This window comes from Salmo trutta, chromosome 21 (assembly GCF_901001165.1).
Source record: "Salmo trutta chromosome 21, fSalTru1.1, whole genome shotgun sequence".
Taxonomy (NCBI): domain Eukaryota; kingdom Metazoa; phylum Chordata; class Actinopteri; order Salmoniformes; family Salmonidae; genus Salmo; species Salmo trutta.
The window spans coordinates 12,099,853-12,115,395 of record NC_042977.1 but is presented as its reverse complement, the minus strand read 5'-3'; positions in this window follow the sequence as shown (position 1 = coordinate 12,115,395).

The window sequence follows — 15,543 nt, the reverse complement described above, 5'->3', positions numbered from 1 at the left end:
AATTTTTGTTGCACACATATCCAGTAAAAAAATGTGGGATTACATAATAAAAACAGTTTGACTGGAGAATTTCTTAAAATGTTTTATTCATTTATTTGCCGAGTATATTATTTATCCGATGACATCCACAAATGAATTGTGAGAGCCTATAATATAATTTCCCTCCAAAATGCAGCTTTGGAGAGAAACGCATAATAAATAGTCAAGATAGCAGAGTCGGCTCTTTCAAGAATGAGACCAACGTTGAGGAAGGTGGTCTTGATCGCGCTGTTGGGCCGGGACCAGCCCCGCCGAAAGCGCAGGTCTGTGTGGGTCCAGAGATGGTTAAAGTCCCGAAAGCAGGCAGGGGAGTTCCACCGTCTCATTCAAGAGCTTCGACTGTTTGGAGAGGAATTCCGAAGTTACTTTCTTCTGGACCGAAGCCAGTTCGATCACCTGCTCCAGATGGTTGGAGACAGGATCACCCGGATGGATACCAACGGATGGATACACCCGGATGAGTCCATCAGCCCAGTTGAACGCCTGGCGATTTGTCTCCGGTAAGCTACATTCTAGTACATTTTTAAAGCCTTTGATACCATAATTGATTGATATTTGATACATTGTTTTTATGTGGAACCTAGCTAGCTAAAGGGCTCTCTAGTTAATAGTCCCTATTTGACATCAGATGTACTTTTACATAATGTTCATTAGGACTATACATTTTCCCAAAGTTGGTTTATAATCCTTTTTAAATTATGCAATGTTACCAAATGAAAAGAAAATTGGGGTGCCTTCTGCTCTGATGAAGGTAGGCTAGTCTTCTCCAGGACCCATTGTTGTTCAAGAAAGTTACAGTCATTCATTACATTCTTATTGGACTCACACACTCTTAGAGAAAAAGGTTCCCAAAGTGTCCTTCTGCTTTCCCCATAGGATAACAATTTTTGGTTCCAGGTATAACCCTTTGGGGAAAATGTTATACATGGAACCCAATAGGGTTCTACTTGGAACCAAAAATGGATCTCCTATGGGGAAAGCCGGAGAACCCTTTTAAGTGGATAGTACCATTCTTTCTAAGAGTAGAGTTGGCCTGGGCTACAGTTTATTGATATAGTCATAGACTGAGTTGTACTGTTTCAAGGCATTGTTAATGATGGTTGATGAGTATTACAATATAATTAGTAGAGCATAATAAACTGTAATGAGGTAGATATATGAGTAGATAGAATATGTGGGTGGAATTCAAGTTACACACAATATTGATCATTATTTTGAATTATATTTAAGATTCTTGGCGACAGGGGACTCCTACAGGACCACCGGATTCAGCTTCCAAGTTGGATGGTCCACGGTGGCAGGCATTGTCCCCTCTGTGGCACAAGCCATTTGGGACTGTCTGGTTGGTGAATACATGCCTGTCCCCAAGGAGGAAGACTGGAGGGCCATCGCTGCCAAGTTCCTGGAGAGGTGGAATTTCCCCAACTGTCTTGGCTCCATTGATGGGAAACATGTAGTAATTCAGGCTCCACCGTGCTCAGGTTCGTAATTCTACAACAACAAGGTTACATATTCAGTCGTACTCTTCGCTGTAGTAGATGCCATCTACTGTTTCCGTGTTGGTGCTTACGGCAAGGGAAGTGATGGCGGGATCCTCCGGGACTCTGCCTTTGGCCCGGCACTTCAGGATGGCACCCTGGAGATTCCACCACCTGCATCACTCCCTGGGGCTGAAGACCTGGGACCTGTTCCCCACGTCTTCGTCGGCGATGAGGCCTTCCCTTTAAGACCCAACCTCATGAGGCCCTATGCTGGACGCCAGCTGCCATTGCCAAAGCCTGTAAGGATCTTTAACAAACGACTGTCCAGGGCAAGGTTAGTAGTTGAATGCGCCTTTGGGATTCTGGCAGCCCGGTGGAGAATGTATCGGAGAGTGCTTGGTCTCAGCCCCTCAAATGTCGATGCCTGCGTGAAGGCCACATGTGTTCTCCACAACTACCTGCGGAGGTCATTCCAGGAGCCGCTCCGGATGGAGATGGGCACGCCAAATGGTCACCTTCCTGATGTCACCAGGGCAGGTGCCAACAACGCCCCCAGACAGGCACTCCAGGTGAGGGAGAAGCTGACCACCTACTTCTCATTGCCAGCAGGTGAAGTCCCATGGCAGTATGCCGTGGAGTGAAACAGCTCTTTGAAGAGCCCAATAACACAAAGGTTATTTTAAGAACCATCCACCGTTGTCCATAAAATTGCATTTTTCCCCCAGATTACTTTATGTATCATTGTCTCTCTTCATTTGGAAGCTATATTTAAGTGACATTTGGGAGTAAAGACCACACCTTAAAACCTCTTCCCTCTCTCATTAACATCAGTATTATACACACCTGGCATGGTACATCAGTTGAGCAGGAGCACTAATTAAGGTTATACGACATACAGTTAGTATGATAACTAAGGGAAAGGGTAACCTAGGGTCTATACAAATAGTACAGTTTACCACCATGTTCACTGGCCTGACAAAATACAGGTGGGAAAAAAAACAAATTAGGAAGAGAATGTGTTTTTACTTTCATCTTGTCGTAGCGAAGGTGTAGGGAAGAAATGAGAAGATTGTCACGTCCTGACCATAGTAAGATGTTATTTTCTATGGTAGAGTAGGTCAGGGCGTGACAGGGGGTGTTTTGTGTTTTTCTATGTTTTGTATTTCTATGTTTGGGGTCTAGTTTTCTATTTCTATGTAGTTTTTTTGGGATGATCTCCAATTAGAGGCAGCTGGTCCTCGTTGTCTCTAATTGGAGATCATACTTAAGTAGGGGGTTTTGCCGCCTGTGTTTGTGGGTAGTTGTCTTCTGTTTAGTTTTCTGTACCTGACAGAACTGGGCGCTTTTGTTTTCTCTTTGTTATTTTTTCTTTAGTGTTCTGAGTTAAAATAAATATTCATCATGAGCAATCAACACGCTGCGCTTTGGTCCCCTCTCTACGACAGCCGTTACACAGATTAAGTCTAAATGAGATATTAATTAACAACTGACTATGAAAACATTATAATTGAATAAGTATTCAAGTACAGGAAAGAACATGACAGGTATGTGTGTTGTAAAAATGTTTAAAAAAAATACAACTATTGAAAGAGGTGTGTGTGTGTGTAAACATTAAAAAAAAAAATGTGTAGCCTGTAATCTGTAAGAGAACAACAAGAGCATGTATTTTTTGGTACAACTGCAGACAGATACAGGGACTACTCATAAAGCCTAGACGTAGTAGGGGAACTTCAGACATGGCCATAAAGAGAGAGAGGGCAGGGCACTGGAGATCTGAGGTACAGGGAGGAGAGGTGTGTGTGTGTCTCTGTCTCTGAAAAAAAGAAAATAATGTGTAGCCATAACACAGCTAAACAAACAAATGGCCCCTGGACATCATGGACCAGTCGATGGAACATAACTTCACAAAAAGTTTCAACACCCTGGTTTTCAAGTGGTTTTAAATGAAAGAAATATATTGACCTTTAGTCTTGTAAGAGACCAACAAGAGCATCTGTGAATTCTTCGGTGTATGAGTTTCAATTCTGTCAATTCAGAAATCTATGTAACACTAATAATGAATGCTATCCTAAGACTTTATAAACAAATGACTTTATGAATTGACTGAATTTAAACGGAACGGACGTGTGTGAAAAGAAAGGGACAATGAGGGAGGTCAAAAACAACAACCAGACAACTCCTCTCCTCTTCCTGTCCTTCCTGTGAGCTGGTCGGCTAAATGGACTCCATCTCTGGAAGGGAAAAGAAAAACAACACATACAAGCTTAACATAAAAGAAAACCATAAAAGGTGAGATTTATGTTAACTAAATACTGCTTGTATAGTGTAGTTAGAGGCATAAATATTGGAACAGTGCGGTAAAGTTGGTATTACACACGGTTTACTCATGGAATTTGTATTTCAGAGATAAAGATGAATATGAGAGGCAAATATTTAGACAGTAAACTGTTGTTTTGGGATATTTTCTAACCTAGAAACAACAGCTGTACATTTGCCTCATATTAATACTTTGATCTGAAATACCAATTAGCCTACATGAGTATACTGTAAAGAATGACCTATCGGTACTTTACTTCACTGTCACAACACTTATGACACTACCTGTGATGTGGAGAAGAAAAAAACCGTACCACTGAACTCGGCTTCGAAAAGCAGCTGATACATTTTAACCTTGACTGCTGTCTTTCTTTGCTGAGGCAGCCTCTTCAGGGTTGGCACCAGGCTCATGGCAAAGAGGGTCTCTTCATCCTCCTTCCTGTGAACATCAGGTTGGGCTGCATCCCTCTCGACGACTTGGAAGAGCCTTTGCTGAAATGAGTTGAGTGGCTCTGGGGGCTGGTACCTCCGATGATGCCTGGTGTGACGACGTTCCTCTTCGTTTCTCTCTGTGTTTCTCTCCTTGTTTGTCTCCACGGCCACATCCTGTTCAACGAGGTCCTCAGTGGTCACTTCTGTGGGGTTCATAATAATCTCAGGTGGTCCGAGATCCAGAGGTGCTTCCTCCATTTCATCGTCTTTATCGCTGCCGCCCCCCGTCTTCCATGGCTGCACCGGTGTTGGTCATACTCGTGGATGACGTAGACGTTGTAGAGGATCTCGCTGCACCGGTGGAGGCCATGGTCGCACTTGTAGATGACGTTGAGGGTCTTGACGCACCGGTGGCGACAACACTTGTGGATGACGTAGTAGAGGGTCTGGCTGTAAAATTTCCACTCGTTGCCATAGGCACAACAAATGGATCCAGAGAAGAAAGAATGTGGCAGAAGCACCAAGGCTGCTGGCCTGAAGCTGCTGACCCAGACCTCTTCTTCTCTTTCTCTGCCCTTCTCTCTCTCCGATACCTGTCCCTGAATACTCTCCACTTCCTCCTAAAATCTTCTTCTACATAGACATGAACATGATAAGCCAAACCATTACCTAGCATAACTATAGTTATTAGATAGCTATCATGGACATGTCACCTACTGTACACACACACGCACATGGTTATCTGACCAAATTATCAGGGGTACAGTAGTATCTACCATTTCTATTACTATTTTATCTGACATACACACTCACTCTTTCAAACATGATTATTTGGTAAAGTTATCAGGGGTAGGAACTAGCATAATTTATATGACTTTCTTTCACACACACACACACACACACACACACACACACACACACACACACACACACACACACACACACACACACACACACACACACACACACACACACACACACCTCATTGGCTAGGTTAGCTAGCTAGCTCACGTTAACTAGCCACATCTAGCACAAGCTCACTACTAAACTGACCTGGCAATCCTACTATCGTGGACACTTGTCTCCAAGCAACATTTTTTGTGTTTATGTCCCTGTAGCTGTCAGCAGTTGTCTCAAAAAGACACGGTTTTGAGGATACTGCTAAAATGATTCTCTCCTGTGTCCAACCGCATGCGACCATCTGCAAAAGATACCTGCATCAGTATAGTTGCCTAGCTGGCGAAATGTTATGCAGCAGTGATGCAATAACGCAGTCGGTGTGTTCGAAGCGTTACGCTGGCTACAGAAGATGAGATGCGTAAGTACACCTGAGCAGTGTTCGAATACCCATGCTAACATACTGTATACTACATACTTAATGAGTATATACTATTAGTTCATTTTAGTATACTGTAAGCGAACGGTATCATTTCAGTTGAGCATACTAGCGCTTCGCCTGTCTACCGGAAGTTGATGCTGCTGCTTTGCAACCTCTTGCTAGCTTGTTACCATGACAAGTCACTAGCTAAACATTTTATGATTTCGGGTTTGTTCATGAATTCAATCTGGAGTGCAAGAGTGTGCTCTGGGTGTTTGTAAATTCAGAGTGTTGTCAGATTGGCCGCGCACACTGGACGCACTGGCCCGAGGAGTTTGGTTGATCCTAGAGAACACCTCACTCTGACCATTTCCTCATTCTAGCAGAGCTGGTTAGGCCGTTTTCATGTTATCCAGAGCGTTGGTGACTGTAACTGTGCTGGCAACAATTTAATGACGCTTTTTTTTTGCCAGCGTTCGTAAAATTCATCAGTTATTCATCTGGCACAGGTACACCCATTCAGACAAGAGTGCTCTGAAATCGGAGTAGATTGCCAGAGCGAATTTACGAATGCACCAGAATGTCCATTGAGAAAACACAACGACTATACCATTTAGCTAAGCTAAGAATGACGGGAATAATCAAGTCAATAAACGTTGGGTAGTTAGCATATAGTTAATATACTGGCAAGTGGGATGTATTAATAGCCAACTAACTTTAGGTAGCTAGCTAACATACCGGTACATACTGCTGTAATGATACGCTATGCGGTTCGTAAGGATAGTGTAGATAACAAATTGTCAGCCAACATAACGTGTAAAATAACGTATTTGAAAATTCATTACTTTATTACATTGCTCAACATTTTCTTAACATTTGTCAAAATTAGTTAAAGCAATGAATTTGAATCCGCTCTCGTTGGACTTCAGCTGCTTATTTTCTGCCATTCTCTTCAAATCTGAAAACGGTGTGAAGCTACCCCCATTTTCTGAAGAATTACATTATGGGCCCTAAAAGCACGGAAATAGTGTCCACTGCTTGTATACTTCGTATTTTGGCAAATGTAGTACCACATCTGGGAACTTTTGGAATACTAACTATATCCATACTATGACCAACAAGCAGGGTTGGGGAGTAACGGATTACACGTAAGGGATTACAAAAAACGGAAACTGTAATCCGTTACATTACCAGCAAAAATATTGTAATCAGATTACCGATACTTTTGAAAAACTAGATGATAACATCAAGGATTACTTTTAAATTCAGAAAGGATGTTTGCGAGAAAAAAAATCTCTGACACTTCTGTGTTTTCGCAATGACATTCAAATCAGCATTGAAAAAAGCCACATATTTAACTTTGTTCCACTGACCACAAGTCAGAGACCACTATGATGACACCAAATATGTTTGATGGATCGCGGAAAAAGAGCAGTCCAAGAGCAGGCTACAGAGCAGGCTACAGTCCAAGCTATGTCTTCCAATGGTGCGACTGCTGTCGGCATCCAAAGATTATCCAATTTGAATTAACGCTTGAAGGTAAGGATGACAGTAGTGCTGTACGGCGATACGGATATCACTTATTATTGATATCTACATAGCGCATTGATGTGAATCAAACCAGCTCTCTCATTTAGCTATTTGCTTTTTGCGCCTTACGGATTGTGGTTGTTGTGGATGGCTGTTCACAAATCTAAATGTACATTTGAACCCAAATATGGTTGAATTCAAGAAGATTAAGCTGCCTATCAATAATTGTTTTTGAAACCAGTGGACAGCCTGTGAAAAATGCGATCTTGCAACAGCTGCATAGTGCGGATCAAAGTCTGTGGAATAAAAGTGGAGCTTTTATTGCTCAATCTAATTCGTGCTGATATAAAAAAAAATCCATAGGCCTAATGGACACATGTTCAAACTTTCACACCTTTGATAGACTTAAAGTGGCAATCTGTAGTTGCTACGTCCATTTTTGGATTTATAAATTATATATATACACAGTATCTCCCAAAAGTGAGTCCACGCCTCACATTTTTGTAAATATTTGAGTATATCTTTTCATGTGACAACACTGAAGAAATGACACTTTGCTACAATGTAAAGTAGTGAGTGTACAGCTTGTATAACAGTGTAAATTTGCTGTCCCCTCAAAATAACACAACACACAGCCATTAATGTCTAAACCGCTGGCAACAAAAGTGAGTACACCCAAGTGAAAATATCCAAATTGGGCCCAAAGTGTCAATATTTTGTGTGGCCACCATCATTTTCCAGCACTGCCTTAACCCTCTTGGGCATGGAGTTCACCAGAGCTTCACAGGTTGCCACTGGAGTCCTCTTCCACTCCTCCATGACGACATCATGGAGCTGGTGGATGTTAGAGACCTTGCACTCCTCCACCTTCTGTTTGAGGATGCCCCACAGATGCTCAATAGGGTTTAGGTCTGGAGACATGCTTGGCCAGTCCATCACCTTTACCCTCAGCTTCTTTATCAAGGCAGTGGTCGTCTTGGAGGTGTGTTTGGGGTCGTTATCATGTTGGAATACTGCTCTGCGGCCCAGTCTCCGAAGGGAGGGGATCATGCTCTGCTTCAGTATGTCACAGTACATGTTGGCATTCATGGTTCCCTCAATGAACTGTAGCTCCCCAGTACTGGCAGCACTCACACAGCCCCAGACCATGACACTCCCACCACCATGCTTGACTGTAGGCAAGACACACTTGTCTTTGTACTCCTCACCTGGTTGCTGCCACACACGCTTGACATCATCTGAACCAAATAAGTTTATCTATGTCTCATCAGACCACAGGACATGGTTCCAGTAATCCATGTCCTTAGTCTGCTTGTCTTCAGCAAACTGTTTGCGGGCTTTCTTGTGCATCATCTTTAGAAGAGGCTTCCTTCTGGGACGACAGCCATGCAGACCAATTTGATGCAGTGTGCGGCGTATGGTCTGAGCACTGACAGGCTGACCCCCCACCCCTTCAACCTCTGCAGCAATGCTGCCAGCACTCATACGTCTATTTCCCAAAGCCATCAGATCCTCCTCTCCACCCTCTCCGAGTTGGTCATCTCCAGCGCAGCTCACTCTTGGATTGCGTTCTACCTGACAGGTCGCTCCTACCAGGTGGCATGGCGAGAATCCGTCTCCGCACCACGTGCTCTCACCACTGGTGTCCCCCAGGGCTCAGTTCTAGGCCCTCTCCTATTCTCGCTATACACCAAGTCACTTGGCTCTGTCATATCCTCACATGGTCTCTCCTATCATTGCTACGCAGACGACACACAATTCATCTTCTCCTTTCCCCCTTCTGATAACCAGGTGGCGAATCGCATCTCTGCATGTCTGGCAGACATATCAGTGTGGATGACTGATCACCACCTCAAGCTGAACCTCGGCAAGACGGAGATGCTCTTCCTCCCGGGGAAGGACTGCCTGTTCCATGATCTCGCCATCACGGTTGACAACTCCATTGCGTCCTCCTCCCAGAGTGCTAAGAGCCTTGGCGTGACCCTGGACAACACCCTGTCGTTCTCCGCTAACATCAAGGCGGTGATCCGATCCTGTAGGTTCATGCTCTACAACATTCGCAGAGTACGACCCTGCCTCACACAGGAAGCGGCGCAGGTCCTAATCCAGGCACTTGTCATCTCCCGTCTGGATTACTGCAACTCGCTGTTGGTGGGGCTCCCTGCCTGTGCCATTAAACCCCTACAACTCATCCAGAATGCCGCAGCCCATCTGGTGTTCAACCTTCCCAAGTTCTCTCACGTCACCCCGCTCCTCCGCAAACTCCACTGGCTTCCAGTTGAAACTCGCATCTGCTACAAGACCATGGTGCTTGCCTACGGAGCTGTGAGGGGAACGGCACCTCCGTACCTTCAGGCTCTGGTCAGTCCCTACACTCAAAGAAGGGCACTGCGTTTATCCACCTCTGGCCTGCTCGCCTCCCTACCTCTGCGGAAGCACAGTTCCCGCTCAGCCCAGTCAAAACTGTTCGCTGCTCTGGCACCCCAATGGTGGAACAAGCTCCCTCACGACGCCAGGACAGCGGAGTTAATCACCACCTTCCGGAGACACCTGAAACCCCACCTCTTTAAGGAATACCTGGGATAGGATTAAGTAATCCTTCTAACCCCCTCCCCCCCAAAAAAGATATATATGTACTATTGTAAAGTGGTTGTTCCACTGGATATCATAAGGTGAATGCACCAATTTGTAAGTCGCTCTGGATAAGAGCGTCTGCTAAATTACGTAAATGTAAAAATGTAAACAACCTCTGGATATGACACTGAGCACGTGCATTCAACTTCTTTGGTCGACCATGGCGAGGCCTGTTCTGAGTGGAACCTGTCCTGTTAAACCGCTGTATGGTCTTGGCCACTGTGCTGCAGCTCAGTTTCAGGGTCTTGGCAATCTTCTTAAAACCCAGGCCATCTTTATGTAGAGCAAGAATTCTTTTTTTCAGATCCTCAGAGAGTTCTTTGCCATGAGGTGCCATGTTGAACTTCCAGTGACCAGTCAGTATGAGGGAGTGTGAGAGCGATGACACCAAATTTAACACACCTGCTCCCCATTCACACCTGAGACATTGTAACACTAACGAGTCACATGACACCGGGGAGGGAAAATGGCTAATTGGGCCCAATTTGGACATTTTCACTTAGGGGTGTACTCACTTTTGTTGCCAGCGGTTTAGACATTAATGGCTGTGTGTTGTGTTATTTTGAGGGGACAGCAAATTTACACTATTATACAAGCTGTACACTCACTACTTTACATTGTAGCAAAGTGTCATTTCTTCAGTGTTGTCACATGAAAAGATATACTCAAATATTTACAAAAATGTGAGGGGTGTACTCACTTTTGGGAGATACTGTATATATATATATATATATATATCCATTGATTCTTGAAGAATATAACTTATAAATGCCTCATGATCTTAGTTCAACTGTCACACTCCATGAGAACCCACAATATAAGCTTGTTTTTCTCCAATTTTTGTAGACATTGTAAATGTAAGCAAACACTGTATAGCCTCATAACATGGTTAAAACGATAATTTTGATATCATGGATGGTCAGTCCTTGCAGCCATAGCTCTGTCTATTACAGTTTTTTTTACAATCGCTAGGACCCATTTCTTAATACTTAGGTCACTTTTTCAAAACTCTTCACACAGTTCTCCTAACCAACTTTAAGCTTGGCACAGCAGTTACTTTCACATCCAAAATCCACTAAAACTACCAAAACACTTCATACATGTCTCAAATCAGCTCATTCTTCCATAACACAAGCAAAGGTTGTCACCCATCAAGCACACTTTGTCACTCATAAAACAATTACCTAAAAAACACTAAAAACAGGCTGCATTACTCAATGTTTTCTTTTGTAAAATGTCTTTAAAAAACAAGAATGACACCTCTCTACTGTTTAGAATTCACTGCAGTATATGTCACAGGAATGAATCAGACATGACGCAATATGCTTCAATATGTTTTATGTATTTATTTGGCATTGAGTGTATATATATAATAATTTGTATATACACCAATGCTAGTCAACCCTGTCTTCTGCATTTGGCCACAGGTTCTCATCCACATCACATCTTATGTCATCTTGGGCAATACACCTAAGAAAGAATCTTTTGGCATCCCTGGCAATCTTCTGCAGATATGTCCAGGCATCCAGCATTCATTGCGTCCAGGAAGGACATTTGCTTATGTCATAAACCTTCCACATCCATGAGGAAAATAATTCCTCTATGGGGTTGAGGAATGGAGAGTAAGGTGGGAGGAAAAGTGACACCATCCTGGGATGGGCTGCAAACCACTCTGTGACAGCACGGGACTGGTGAAATGCCACATTGTCCCATACAATTACCAAAAGTTGGCCGACTTCGCCTCACTGCAACCCTTTCCTCACCTGGCACAACCCTTCCATAGAGGTCATCCAGGAATGAAATGAGACGCTTGGTGTTGTATGGTCCAATTAGCGGTTTGTGTAACAGCAATCCATCAGAGGATACTGCTGTACACATTGTGATGTTGGCACCCCTCTGGCCCGGGACATCCACTGTGGCTCTTTTCCCAATCACATTCCTTCCTCGCCGCCGTGTTTTGGCCACGTTGAAACCAGCCTCATCCACAAAGATGAATGTGTGGGGTGTTTGCCTGGCTTCAATCTCCATGACTCTCTAAAATAAATCCACAAGGCAACATAAGAGTCAGGCTATTACGCTAGTTTACATTATACCTAAAAACATGCCATTGTGTGCCTCTGCCCTGTTTGGTTTTGTTCAAAACCATTTCTGTATTTTACAGTCATCTTACCTGGACATATTGGTTCCTGAGTTGCTTGACTCGTAAAGAGTTCCTGTCAAAGAGGACAGTGTACAACTGCTTCATCCTGACTTGATGTTGTTTCAGGACTCTAGAAATAGTTGTTATGCTTACTTTGTGAATATTTCCAAATGTAATGTTGTCTACCAACACTCTGTCCCGAATCTCTGTGAGTTTTATGCCATTGTTTCTGATGACCATATCAACGATTGCAGTTTCCTGCACAGCAGTGAGAATCCTACCTCTCCCACCTGTGGGAGGTAACAGTTGGGTCCTAAGCAGAAATACAAAAACAATTACACACAAGTGGGTTTGGAGGCTTTGCTCAATTTACTTCTGTAATGTGCAGTTCAGTCAGATGCCCTTGTAGAATGCACATCTTACCTGTTGTTTTGCTGGAAATTTCTCACAATAGATGCCACTGTTGAGCGTTGCAGATGTGGCTACACTCTCAGATCAGCCTCTCTCATTGATAGACCATGATTTATTACACGATCAATTATAGTAGCCCTAATCTCATCTGAGACTACAGCTCTTGATCTTCCTCTCAGTCTTCTTCCACCACGCATACATTGCAAAGGTCCTGTGTGTAGCTGGTGTAGAGAGTCAGGCGCAAGACAGCAAATATGAGTAATCAACGTATTTTTACTCAAAATGACAAATGTACAAAGTAACATACGAGCACACAATAACAGACCGAAAATACAATTAACAATCACTCACAAACAAACATGGGGAACAGAGGGTTAAATAATAAACAGGTAATTGGGTGAGGGAAACCAGGTGTGTAAGACTAAGACAAAACAAATGGAAAATGGATCGGCGGTGGCTAGAAGGCCGGTGACGTCGAACGCCGCCCGAACAAGGAGAGGGATCGACTTCGGTGGAAGTCGTGACATACGTACTCCTCTTCCTGTCACGGTTGTCGTATGGATTGGACCAAAATGCAGCGGGAATATGTATACTCATCTTCTTTTTATTTGAAGAAGGAGAAACAACTAAATACGTATACCAACAACAACAAAAAAATTACGAAACAGTCCTGTCAGGTGCAACAAACACTAAACAAGGAACAACTACCCACCAATCCCATAGACAAAACACCCCTCTTAAATAGGACCTTCAATTAGAAGCAACGAGGAGCAGCTGCTTCTAATTGAAGGTCAACCCCATTAACTAAACATAGAACTAGACATACTAGAACTAACATAGAAATAGACTAACAAAGAACATAGCCCAACAAACCTCGAAACACTCTAAACAAACACCCCTCTTAAATATGAACATAGCCCAACAAACCCCGAAACACTCTAAACAAACACCCCCTGCCACGTCCTGACCAAACTACAATAACAAATAACCCCTTATACTGGTCAGGACGTGACACTTCCACTCCCTCTCCCAGCCACTCTTCTTCCTCTGTCAGCCACTTCTCTATCTCTGGCTGGGTCCATGTTTACATTACAGTACAGCATTATTCCTAAAATGTCCCTTTTTGTAAAATGGTAATGAAATTGAAAGACTAACACCTGGGTAGGTGTTCAGCTACAATGGGAATCAGCTGTGGTTGGTCTAATTGTTTTGATAGTATTTCATTTTTTAGATTTGGAACATATTTCAATACGGTATTACTGTGTCTTATTCAATTTTGTGTTATGTTAGGTTTTGAACTTAAGTATAACAGTTTTCAAAAGAGTATGTAAACATGTGCAAATTGGCCTGTAGGTACATAGAGTTTTGGTGGTGGTTGTGTCTGAGTGAGAAAAGAATCCATGAAATTTGAAAGATGTAGTCATTGAATGCATTTTGTGCCAAAGCAATGAAAAATGATCCCCAGTTTAGCCCACATAGACTGCTGTTATGCTCACTGTTTGAAGAGTTCTGAAAAAGTGACCTAAGTATTGAGAAATGGGTCCTAGCGATTGTAAAAAAAACTGCAATCTGAGAGTGGTTACATTTCTCCAGGCCCATCTCTCATCTTTTTACCAAAACAGAGGTGGTTGGTTGCCCGACCGTTTTGTCATTGTTTCATCTGTGAATTTGCCCTTTAAACAGCTGCATATCAAAGTGACACTAACAAAAAGGTAAACAATAGGTCTATAGCAAATGCAGCATATGGCATTCATTTTTCACATGTAAATAGCAAATTCCTAACCCTGCCAACAAGCATATTATATACTCAATTTATGTTACAAATAGTACGGTTAGTGCGGTTAGAATGAGTATTTGAACACAGCTATGGATTGTGTGTGTGCCATTCAGACAGTAAATGGGCAGGACAAAATATTGAAGTGCCTTTGAACAGGGCATGGTAGTAGGTGCCAGGGGCACTAGTTGGTGTCAAGATTTGCAAAGCTGTGTTTTTCATGCTCAACAGTTTCCCGTGTGTATCAAGAATGATCCACCACCCAAAGGACATCCAGACAATTTGACACAACTGTGGGAAGCATTGGAGTCAACATGGGCCAGCATAGCATACCTGTGGAACGCTTTCAACACCTTGTAGTCGGAGTCCATGCCCCAACGGATCTAGGCTGTTCTGAGAGCAAAAGGTGATGCAACTCAATATTAGGAAGGTGTTCCTAATGTTTTGTACACTCCGTGTTTAATATAGAGAATCATTGTACCATCTAGACCACTGTAAAATATATTTTCTTTAACCAAAACTATTGTATTTGCAGCGGTTTGAATCTGGTGTGCAAAACCGAAAGTAAAATACAAAAAAGGAAACTTAAGCACGGGAAGCATAGAAATAGAACAGATATACCACTTTTTAGACTTGCTTTCAATGATAATGACAGATCTATAACTCAATTTTCTATGTTAATTTGGTTGGGTCCCCCAAAAACGTACACATTGCAGCTTTAAAGGGACAATTTGCAATTGCTACATACATTTTTGGACTTTTAAATGAATGATATTTACCAATTGATTCTTGAAGAATATGTAGGGGATAATCAACGAGGGGCTGTGTTCTATGGAAAATTGTCACACCCTGATCTGTTTCACCTGTCTTTGTGATTGTCTCCACCCCCTCCAGGTGTCGCTCATCTTCCGCATTATCCCCTGTGTATTTATACCTGTGTTCTCTGTTTGTCTGTTGCCAGTTCGTTTTGTTTCGTCAAGTCTACCAGCAGTTTCCCCTCTGTTCCTCTATCGCAATTGTTCCTGTTTTCTAGTTTTCTCGGTTTTTACCCTTTCTGCCTGCCCTGAGCCTGCCTGCCATCCTGTACCTTTGCCCCACCTATCTGGATTACTGACCTCTGCCTACCCTTGACCTGTCTTTTGCCTGCCCCTGTTGGATTAATAAACTGTTGTTAATTTGACAACCCAGCAGACTCGGGCTAGCTGTGCAACACCATCTCCTCCCAGGGAGCCACGAGGAAATTCCCAGAGGGGGTCCAAACGTTGGCGTAACACCATGACCAGGCGTTGGACATTTTGCTGGAGTAATTCCGCGGGTTGTCTGTGAGGCAGCCTTCTGTGGTGGTAACCCCACAGCAACTCAGCAGTTAGCAGCGCAGTCTCATCAGTCACTTCACCTTCTCGGGAGCTTACCTCCCCCAGAACACTTCAATGGAGAGACAAGCACCTGTTTCTAGCTCAGTGTTCCC